Below are 12,413 nucleotides of genomic sequence, written 5' to 3'. Positions count from 1 at the left end.
TTTTGCCTGCTTCATTTACTGCATTTTTATTTTTTCTCCTTTCATCAATTAAATTCAATATTTCTTCTGTTACCAAAGGATTTCTACCAGCCCTTGGTTTTTTACCTACTCGATCCTCTGCTGCCTTCACTACTTCATGCCTCAGAGCTATCCATTCGTCTTCTACGGTATTTCTTTCCGCCATTCCTGTCAATTGTTCCCTTATGCTCTCCCTGCAACTCTGTACAACCTCTGGTTTAGTCAGTTTATCCAGGACCCATCTCCTTAAATTCCGCCCTTTTTGCAGTTTCTTCAGTTTTAATCTACAGTTCATAACCAATAGATTGTGGTCAGAGTCCACATCTGCCCTTGGAAATGTCCTACAATTTAAAACCTGGTTCCTAAATCTCTGTCTTACCATTATATAATCTATCTGATACCTTTTAGTATCTCCAGGTTTCTTCCATGTATATAACCTTCTTTTATGAATCTTGAACCAAGTGTTAGCTATGATTAAGTTATGCTCTGTGCAAAACTCTAACATACGGCTTCCTCTTTCATTTCGTAGCCCCAATCCATATTCACCTGCTATGTGTCCTTCTCTCCCTTTTCCTACACTCGAATTCCAGTCACCCATGACTATAAAATTTTCTTCTCCCTTCACTACCTGAATAATTTCTTTTATCTCATCATACATTTCTTCAATTTCTTCATCATCTGCAGTGCTAGTTGGCATATAAACTTGTAATTTTCATTGTATAGAGTAGATAACAGTTAAAGGAAAACCTATGAGGCGCTACTTTCTCAGCTACCCTGCACAGGAAGCCAAGCCCGATGGATTTTTATTGGAGTTCCGCAGGTAGCCACAATTAATCGTCCAGTAATTTTTAATTATATTTTTATTCGTACCTGTTTTGTAACTCAAGATTAGGAATCAGAACTCTACATATTGCTTATTATGTCTTGCGTGTTAGCACCTATCGTCTAGGTGTAGCGTCTTTGATTACAAATCAAAACGTAATCGGTTCCGGGTAGGAAACCTGCCGCCGCTTAAGTCTTGACATTAATCAGTATTGGTGGCCGAAGGCTACCGGGATAAGAAGTCAGCGTCATTCTGCCATTGCTTCTTAAAGAGAGCAGAGGTTCAGGGCACTCTCTTGTCCTTAGGGTTGAGAAACTGCCCCTAAAAGCGGCGTAAGAGCTAGCAATGATCGACGGCATGAGGATGCAGAACGCAATGGAAAGAACTGCATTAAAGACACAGGACATGTGGCCTGCAATTGAAAATGTGTCATGATGATCTCTGCATTGGCGAAAGGTTCCTGAGTAGTCCCCCATTGGCATTTCCGGGCGCTGACTACCAAGGATGAGGTGACCATGAGAACAAGATTGAATAATCAATCAAAGGATAACGTTCTACGACACGGGCCGTGGAATATCAGAAACATGAATGTGGTAGGGAAGCTAGAAAATCTGAAAAGGGACATGCAAATCCTCAAACTAGATATAATACGGTTCAGAGAAGTGAAAGTGAAAGAAGACAACTATTTCTGGTTCAAAAATGGCTCTGGGCACTATGGGACTTAACGTCTGAGGTCATAAGCCCCTAGAACTTAGAACTACTTAAACCTAACTAACCTAAGGACATCACACACATCCATGCCCGAGGCAGGATTCAAACCTGCGACCGTAGCAGTCGCGCGGTTCCAGAGTGTAGCGCCTAAAACCGCTAGGCCACGCCGGCCGGCCAAGTATTTCTGATCAAATGAGTATAGAGTGATATCAACAGCAGCAGAAAATGGTGTAACGGGAGTAGGATTTCTCATGAGAAGGAAGATAGGACCGAGAGAGTGTTACTGTGAACAGTTTAATGATAGGGTTGTTCATATCAGAATCGATAGCGAACCAATAGCGACAACGTTAGTTCAGGTATACAAGGCGACCTTGCAAGGTGAAGATGAAGACATAAAGAAACACTATGAGGGTATTGAAATGGTAAGGGGAGATGAAAATCTAATAGTCATGGCGTACAGGAATGCAGTTGTTGGGGCAGGAGTACAGGAAAAGGTTACAAGAGAATGTGGGCTTGTGCCAAGAGAGGAGAAAGCCTAATTGTGTTCTATAATAATTTTAAGCTGGTAACAGCGAACACTCTGATCAGAAGTCACAAAGGAGGCGGCATGCTAGCACAAGACCGGGTGATGGGAAAATTTTAGCTATGGTCAGACAGAGAATCCGAGGTCTGGTACTGGATTATTGTATTGGTTAAAAACAGCCTTGTTTGCAAATTTTAGTTTTTTATTTTTCACCGACGCGTTTCGCCTTATTTAGGTATCTTCAGGTTACCTTTTCTAGATGGACGCGAGAGACACAAAGTTCGGCATAACTCGTTCCCGTTCACAGGAGGAATGCAGAAATACAAGCCGCTGAGGAATGAAATAAACAGGAAGTGCAGAGAAGCTAAGACGCAATGGCTGCATGAAAAATGTCGGAAGTTCTGACTCAGCATATAGCAAAGTAAAAACAACCATCGGTGACAGTAAAAGCAAGAGTGGTAGAATAAAGAGTGCAACGTGTATTCCACTGTCAAACGAAGAGGAGAGGGCGGATAGGTGGGAAGTGTTCGGTGATGGCCTCTGTGAGGGGGAGCATTTGTCCGATGTGATAGAAGAAGAAACAAGAGTCGATTTAGAAGAGATAAGAGATCCAGTATTAGAATCAGAATTTAAGAGAGCTTTGGAGGACTTGAGAACAAATAAGGCAGATGGGGTAGATAACATTTCATCAGAATTTCTGAAAACATTTGGGGAAATGGCAACAAAACGACAATTCACGTTGGTGTGTGTAGAATGTATGAGTCTGGCGATATACCACCAGACTTTCGGAAAAATATCATCCACGCAATTCCGAAGGCTGCAAGAGCTGACAAATGCAAGAATTTTCGCACAATCTGCTTAACAGCCCACGCATACAAGATGCTAACAAGGATAATATACACAGAATGGAAGAGAAAATGGAGGATGTGATAGATGACGATCAGTTTGCCTTTAGGAAAGATAAAGCCACGAGAGAGGCAATTCTGACGTTGCGGTTGATAATTGAAGTTAGACTACAAAAAAATCAAGAAATGTTCATTGGATATAGCAACCTGGAAAAGGCGTTCGACAAAGTGAAATGGCGCAAGGTGTTCGAAATTCTGAGAAAAGTAGGGGTAGGCTATAGGGAGAGACAGGTAACATACAATATATGCAAGAGCCAAGAGGGAATAATAAGAGTAGACTACCATGGAGAAAGCGCTCGGATTAAAAAGGGTGCTAGACAGGGATGTAGTCTTTTCCCCCTACTGTTCAATCCGGACATCGAAGAAGCAATAATGGAAATAAAAAAGAAGGTTTAGGAGTGGAATAAGAATTCAAGGTGAAAGAATATTAATGACACTATTCGCTGATGACATTGTTATCCTGAGCGAAAGCGAAGAATTACTTGATATGCTGAACGGAGTGAACAATCTAATGAGTACAGAATATGTATTGAGAGTAAATAGAAGAAAGACGGAGGTAATGAGATGTAGCAAAGACGAGAACAGCGAGAAACTTAACATTAGGATGGATGGTCACAAATCTGATGAAATTGACGAAATCCGTTGTCTAGGCAGCAAAATAACGAATGACAGACGGAGCAAGGAGGATGTCAAAAGAGACTAGCACTGGCAAAAAGGGCATTCCTGGTCAAGAGAAGTCTACTTGTATCAAACATAGGTCTTAATTCGAGGAAGAAATTTCTGAGAATGTACGCATTGTATGGTAGTGAAACATGTACTGTGGAAACACGGAAAAACCGGAACAGAAGAGAATCGAAGCTTCTGAGATGTGGTGCTACAGGCGAATGATAATTGAGTAGACTGATAAGGAACGAGGAGGTTCTGCGCAGAGTCATAGAGGAAAGGAATATGTGGAAAACACTGACAAGGAGGAAGGACAGGATGATAGGACATGAGGGAATAACTTCCATGGTATTAGAGGGAGCCGTAGAGGGCAAAAACTGTAGAGGAAGACAGAGATTGGAATACATCCAGCAAATAATTGAGGACGTAGGTTGCAAGTGCTACTCTGATATGAAGAGGTTGGCACAAGAGGGGAATTCATGGCTGTGCGCATCAAAACAGTCAAAAGACTGATGACAAAAATGAAGTCTTGTATATCAAGGAGAGTTCTGTATAGATATAGGGACCGATTACCTCAGCAGTTTTGTCCCATAAGACCTTTCCACAAATTTCAAAAAAAATGCTATCCATACACGCAACAGTAAAAAGAAAAAACTACAATTCTTGCAGATAATGTTAACTCCTAAATGCGACGTACTATTTTCAATGATCGTGACTCCAGCTGCAGTTCATAAAATATTCGAAGCTGTGACAAATTCACCCTGAGGTAAAAAGATGACGCACCACAAACGAATTACACGACTGGGAGCAAATCGGCAGGTGTACCAAACAAATGATTACAATTCTAAGCAAAATGGATTCCTTATGCAAGAAAAAGAGGTTCACAAATTCAGCAGGTCAGTATCGCTTTGGAACACCTCCGGCTCTTATGCCAGCAGTTATTCGGCTTGGAAGTGATAGCTGGAGTTGTTGGATGTCTTTGTGGGGGATAACGTGCCAAATTCCGTGGAAATGGAGTGTTAGATCGTCAAAATCCCTAGTAGGTTGGAGAATTCTACCTATAATGTTCAGAGGCTTCTCAACTGGGGAAGGATCCGGTGCCCTCGCTGGCCAAGGTAGGATTTGGGACTGACGAAGATAAGGAGTAGAAACTGTTACCGTGTACAGGCAGACCTCCCTGAAATATAAGTTTAGAATGCCTTGCCATGAAGGGCAAAAAAGTATCATGTATAATATCGTCGACGTACCACTGTGCTGTAAATGGGCCGCGGATAACAGCCGAAGGGGTCATCCTATGAAAACAAATGGCACCATGGCACCCCAGACTATTGTTCCTGGTTGTCAGTCCGTATGGTGTGCGACAGTCAGGTTGGTACCACAGTGCTGCCCGAAGGTGTCTCCAAACACGACTTCACTGGTCATCGGGGCTCATTTCCAAGTGAGACTCATCAGTGAAGAAAATTCTACTCAGGTTGATGAGACTCCAAGCCCAATGTGCCCGACACCACTACTACGAGTCTTTCTAGTGTACAGAGGTGTATGGTAGGCCCCGGAAGATCAGCCCTCGTTCTGTGAGACGCCTATTAATAGTCGTTGTGGTCACGAAAGCATCGGTTGCACGATGGATCGTTCGTAATGATGAATCCAAGGCTCTGAGTGCCTCTCCGTACTCTCGTTCTGTCGTCTCTCTAGGTCGATGGCTTTCTTCTTGTTGCTGTGTTCGGCCATGGTTCACCCATATCTGCGACTATCGTGGGATAGTAACATCGCTTCTATTCAAATATCGTGCGAATCACAGATGCTGTCCAACTGAGTACACCGAATGACTTTGTGGCTTGGTCTCTAAAGCTGCTCTGTTTACTATTCTTCCCAGCTGCAACGTCACAGTTTCATCCATCTGCATTTTCCGTCCATACCTGCATGAATATCAGTTTGTGCTCAGTTTGCACAATTCGACAGGGTGGTCCATTGATAGTGACCCGGCCAAATATCTCACGAAATAAGCATCAAAATAAAAAAAAACTACTAAGAAAGAAACTCGTCCAGTTTGAAGGGGGAAACCAGATGGCGCTATGGTTGGCCCGCTAAATGGCGCTTCCATTGGTCAAACGGATACCAGGTGCGTCTTTTTAAATAGAAACCCCCATTTTTTATTGCATATACGTGTAGTACGTAAAGAAATATGAATGTTTAACTGGGCTACTTTTTTCGCTTTGTGATAGAGGCGGCTGTGATAGTCACAAAAGTATAAGTAAGTAGTATCACGTAACATTCCGCCAGTGCGGACGGTATTTGATTCGTGATTCATTACCCGTGTTAAAATGGACCGTTTATCAATTGCGGAAAAGGTCGATATCGTGTTGATGTATGGCTATTGTGATCGAACTGCCCGACGGCTCGGTATCCTGGACGACATCATCCAAGTCTCCTGACCAATCGCCGGATAGTTACGTTATTTAAGGAAACAGGAAGAGTTCAGCCACATGTGAAACGACAACTACGACCTGTAACAAATGATGATGCCCAGGTAGGTGTTTCAGCTGCTGTCGCGGCTAATCCGCACATCAGTAGCAGACAAATTGCGCGAGAATCGTGCATCTCAAAAACGTCGGTGTTGAGAATGCTACTTCAACATCGATTGCACCCGTACCATATTTCTATGCACCAGGAGTTACACGGTGACGACTTTGAACGTCGTGTACAATTCTGCCACTGGGCACAAGAGAAATTACGGGACGATGACAGATTTTTTGCAAGCGTTCTATTTAACGGCGAAGCATCATTCACCAACAGCGGTAACGTAGACCGGCATAACAGACGCTATTGGGCAACTGAAAATCCACGATCGCTGTGACAAGTGGAACATCAGCCGCCTTGGCGGGTTAATGTATGGTGCGGCAATATGGGAGGAAGGATAATTGGCCCCCACTTTATTGATGGCTATCTAAATGGTGCAATGTATGCTGATTTCCTATGTAATGTTCTATCGATGTTACTACAAGATGTTTCACTGCATGACAGAATGGCGATGTACTTCCAACATGATGATTGTCCGGCACATAGCTCTCGTGCGGTTGAAGCGGTATTGAATTGCATATTTCATGACAAGTGGATTGGTCGCCGAAGCACAATACCATGGCCCGCACTTTCAGCGGATCTGATGTCTGCGCATTTTCTTTCTGTTGAAGGATATTGTGATCCACCGACAACGCCTGACAACATACGTCAGCGCATTGTCAATGCATGTGCGAACATTACGGAAGGTAAACTACTCGCTGTTGAGAGGAATGTCGTTACACATATTGCCAAATGCATCGAGGTTGACGGACATCATTTTGAGCATTTATTGCATTAATGTGGTATTTACAGGTAATCACGCTGTAACAGCATGCGTTCACAAAGGTACATATATCACATTGGAACAACCGAAGTAAAACGTTCAAACGCACCAACGTTCCGTATTTTAATTTAAAAAACCTACCTGTTGCCAACTGTTCGTCTAAAATTGTCAACCATATGTTTGTGAAACTAAAACATTCATATTTCTGTATGTACTAGACGAATATGTAATAAAAAATTGGGGTTCCTATTAGAAAAAAAAAACGCAGTTAATATTCGTTTGACATATGGCAGCGCCGTCCAGCGGACCAACGATAGCGCTATCTGGTTTTCCCCTGCAAGCTAGACAAGTTTCGTTCTTTGAAGTTTTTTCGTTTGACGCTTATACCGTGAGATATTTGGTCCGATCACGATCAATGGACAACCCTGCATATTGGCGCATCGCTGTTTTTTATTGTTTTTTTCTTGTCTTCATATGTATTAACTGATTGAAAGTGATGCACTCCATTTGTACTAATGATTTATTCAAGACATGGCCAGTTTCGGCTCGTCAAAACCTCATCTTCAGGTGTTGGTCATGCATAAAACGGGGTGGAGCCAGTCATTAAAAAGGCTCAAAAAGTGCTGTATCTTATGTGGATACCGTTCGCCATCGGGGAGCTAGATGCTGCGGACACCAACCACGACTGAGTGGAGAGCCATGCCGGAGATCTGAACGAGCTGTCTAAGATGCAGTGGTTTGGATCCTTTCCATTGACTGGGCAGACCATTTTAGTCGTGAGGAAATATAAGAATTTTATACACCTGAAGATGGGATTTTAGCATCCACGAAACCGATCATGGTTTGAATAAATCATTAGTTCAACTGAAGCAGATCTTTTTAAATTAATGAATTATTCTTCTTACTTGTGGATGCCCTACATACTAAATCTTGTGCTGAGAGTGTCTGTTAAGCTAGTTTGCACGAGGAGGGTCGAAAACTTTTACTAAATTGTTAGTGACGTTCTTGGAAAATAGTAGCCTTGTAAAGAAAACGTCCAGATGTCCACTACGTATCGCTAAGAGCAAATCTATGGTTTAGTGGCAGCTGTATCTTCCTAAATGTCCACTGCTCATAATTTCGATAAATGTACAGAATTGTTCAGGCTCTCGTTATATGTAGAAGAGATATCTAGCGATAGCGGAGGCATTCCTGCGATTGAAAGCTAATCGTAACAGAAATGTTCATGATGCCAAGTTCGGGGTCATGCGAAATGCTGGAGTCCCTTCCACATAAAACATACTTCACTCCCAAAGATCAGAAGAACAGCTGGACGGAATTTACACTGACGACGATGGTAAGAAAGGAACAGTGACTCCAAAACATCACTTCAAGCGGTGAAACTATGAGAGAAACTAGTTTTTGCTCTCTGAAATAACATTGTTGTGTTTCTGTGTTTAATTTGCAGTGGAGTTTAGTTATGTTATTGGTTTGTGTTACGATCTAAATGTTTTTTCTAAAAGTAAATCTGAAAATAATGCAATCGCTCAACAAGACATGCATCTCAAACACGTAGCTATGACTGAAAAGCATGACAAATATTGAAGTATTTACTGCACTGAAATGTTTCTGTGCATGATTTATCACGGTGGAACCAACAAGATGGACACGGTCGATTTAGATGAATTGTCATAAGATCTAACGTTATCTCTTTTCTTTTATATGCGCCTAGTAGGAAACTCTGCACGTAAAACACCACTTCGTGCAGTGGAACTACAAGAAAAATTAGAGTTCGCTCTCTAAAAGAATATTCTAATGCATTTGTGTTTAATTTGCTACGGTATTTAGTATTCACACACAAGGATACTGGTGTGCGTTGTGATCTAAATGCATATTCAGAAGTGAATGTAGAAATAATACAATCGCTCAAGAAGACTTGCTTTAAAGATTCTGAACACTTTGTTGCTTCTGGACGGTGTGATAAATATGAATGTACTTCTTACACTGAACGGTCTCTGATTCACAACAACAAACTGTTATATCAAGACAATTTTATTTATACTGTACATTGTTTGTCTACAAAATGCAGTTCAGTAACAGTTTGACTTTATTAAGGCAGATACAACGTTCAGAACTTGATTAGCTGATGAAGATACCGCTCATATTTACCTGAACTGTAAGAGCTTACTGTTTGCGGTGGATGATATCCTAAAAGGTGTTGAAAGTGGATATATACAGGGTGTTACAAAAAGGTAAATCCAAACTTTCAGGAAACATTCCTCACACACAAAGAAAGAAAATATGTTATGTGGACATGTGTCCGGAAACGCTTACTTTCCATATTAGAGCTCATTTTATTACTTCTCTTCAAATCACAGTAATCATGGAATGGAAACACACAGCAACAGAACGTATCAGCGTGACTTCAAACACTTTGTTACAGGAAATGTTCAAAATGTCCTCCGCTAGCGAGGATACATGCATCCACCCTCCGTTGCATGGAATCCCTGATGCGCTGATGCAGCCCTGGAGAATGGCGTATTGTATCACAGCCGTCCACAGCACGAGCACGAAGAGTCTCTACATTTGGTACCGGGGTTGCGCAGACAAGAGCTTTCTAATGCCCCCATAAATGAAAGTCAAGAGGGTTGAGGTCAGGAGAGCGTGGAGGCCATGGAATTGGTCCACCTCTACCAATCCATCGGTCACCGAATCTGTTGTTGAGAAGCGTACGAACACTTCGACTGAAATGTCCTGGAGCTCCATCGTGCATGAACCACATGTTGTGTCGTACTTGTAAAGGCACATGTTCTAGAAGCACAGGTAGATTATCGAGTATGAAATCATGATAACGTGCTCCATTGACCGTAGGTGGAAGAACATGGGGCCCAATCAAGACATCACCAACAATGCCTGCCCAAACGTTCACAGAAAATCTGTGTTGATGACGTGATTGCACAATTGCGTGCGGATTCTCGTCAGCCCACACATGTTGATTGTGAAAATTGACAATTTGATCATGTTGGAATGAAGCCTCATCCGTAAGGAGAACATTTGTACTGAAATGAGGATTGACACATTGTTGGATGGACCATTCGCAGAAGTGTACCCGTGGAGGCCAATCAGCTGCTGATAGTGCCTGCACACGCTGTACATGGTACGGAAACAACTGGTTCTCCCATAGCACTCTCCATACAGTGACGTGGTCAACGTTACCTTGTACAGCAGCAACTTCTCTGACGCTGACATTAGGGTTATCGTCAACTGCACGAAGAATTGTCTCGTCAATTGCTGGTGTCCTCGTCGTTCTAGGTCATCGCCAGTCGCGAGTCATAGGCTGGAATGTTCCGTGCACCCTAAGACGCCGATCAATTGTCGGGACACCTTGGTTCTGGAAATCTGTCTCCATACAAACGTACTGCGCCACGGCTATTGCACCGTGTTAATCCATACATGAAGTTGGCATCTGCCAACTCCGCATTTGTAAACGTTGCACTGACTGCGAAACCACGTTCGTGATGAACACTAACCTATTGATGCTACGTACTGATGTGCTTGATGCTTGTACTGTAGAGCAATGAGTCGCATGTCAACACAGTCACCGAAGTCAACATTACCTTCCCTCAATTGGAGCCAACTGGCGGTGTATCGAGGAAATACAGCACATACTGACGAAACTAAAATGACCTCTAACATGGAAATTAAGCGTTTGCATGCACATGTCCACATAACATCTTTTCTTTATTTGTTGGGTTGTGTGACGAACTGAAATGTTGCTTATAATAAATTTATATCTGCGGTAGTTTTGTTTACTTTTCCCTGCTACTTTGTAATACATTTTAGTCTTGTAGTCGGCGTGTAACTGATATGCTTAAAATGATATAATAGGTTGAGATGTTTAACATGAGAAAGTGAAATATTTATAAAGCTAAAGATCGGATTAAAAAACGGAAAAACAGCTGTTCAGTGTTCTTACACATTCTGTCTGGCTATACCGAATTTCAACACCCTTCCCTACCTCTAGCGGGTGAAATCTGAAAAAAGAACATGCTATTATTATTCTATATTCGGATTCTACAGGGGAAAGTACGTGACTTTTGTATGCTAAACTTTTGTCATCGTCCGACCGACGGTGCTGTAATTGGTAAACAACGCAATTGAGTTCCAAAACGGTATTATCCGAGGAAAATGCAGTTGATCTGAAAAAGAAAACAAGACGCCTTCAGTAACTGTGGTAAAAGCTTGTTTGAGGTGGTTCCGGCCATCTCTGTCCAACGATGTACTCGTCTCAGGTATGTCCTCTTACCTCTCCCAAACAGGATGCTTGTTTGTAGGAATTATCTCACAGTAAGTCGTCAGAAATGTACCTGCTCAGTTCAAACCCTTATTTATCTACACGTGGAAAGATTTGACTAAACTGAAAAGTGTTTCAGATGCAATCTGCTCACGTGTATTGTTGATACAGAACCACTTTATCGGAGATTATTGGCACCATTGTAACTTTCGGTCTTCAAGCAACTCCACAAGCAAAAGTCAGATAAAAGAGATCTACTCGTCTTTCAGGCCAAGATATTGGACTGCCGCGTCTGATACATCGATAATTGTACTTGCGACCTAATACTTCCTCTGCTGCTACAGAATAATTTTAAACATCGCAGTTGCTTACGTACTGGCTGTTTCATTTTAATCTTCGGTAAAACTGAGTACTGTGACTGGTTGTTACATTTTAATGGGTACTAAATTTTTAAGTTTCCCGCAGGCACCTCCTTTATTTCTTTATAACGTATGCTAAAAATACTGCAGTATGAATAACGTTTCATTTAATGGATGCTAAAGTTATTTTTAAATTTCCCGCCAAAGCCACGTTGCATTTTTTTTTTAATGTCCTGTTAATACCAGCATGGGCTTTTAAATGCCCTGCCATCGTTATTCTGATAACGTCATGTCAGAGACTTAACAATGATATCATTTTCGTTAGATATGCCAATGAAAACCCTTTTGGTTTCTCATGCCGTAGATAAACTGGTATGGTTTGTAATGTCACAAATGTAAATAAATTTAAAGTTTTGACTAGATGAACAAGAACCAATGTAGCCAAATTACTCTGCTCCATGAGTTACGATTTAGTGATTTGAAACAGTCATCATCACGAACGAAATACACGTGAAGACACGGTAGAGAATATGTGCACACTCCTTGACTCGTCACTTTTTCCCCAAACACTTCTCCGCCTTAAAAATATTGCGTGACGTAAGTCTCAAGAATTTGAGTATCTCGAATGAGTCACAGCACAGAAAAAGTGAATTTTGGTAACATTAGGTGGAGGGAATCGACCATTAAGAGAATTTTGTTGTGGGTAAATGAGCACTGTTCCGCAGCAAGATTTTACAGTTTGTGAATTTAGCACAGGTGCCGTAGCACTGACCGGTCTGGATGCAGGGGGAACTTATA

This window comes from Schistocerca piceifrons, chromosome 4 (assembly GCF_021461385.2).
Source record: "Schistocerca piceifrons isolate TAMUIC-IGC-003096 chromosome 4, iqSchPice1.1, whole genome shotgun sequence".
NCBI lineage: Eukaryota > Metazoa > Arthropoda > Insecta > Orthoptera > Acrididae > Schistocerca > Schistocerca piceifrons.
Note: the sequence above shows the minus strand (reverse complement) of the source record.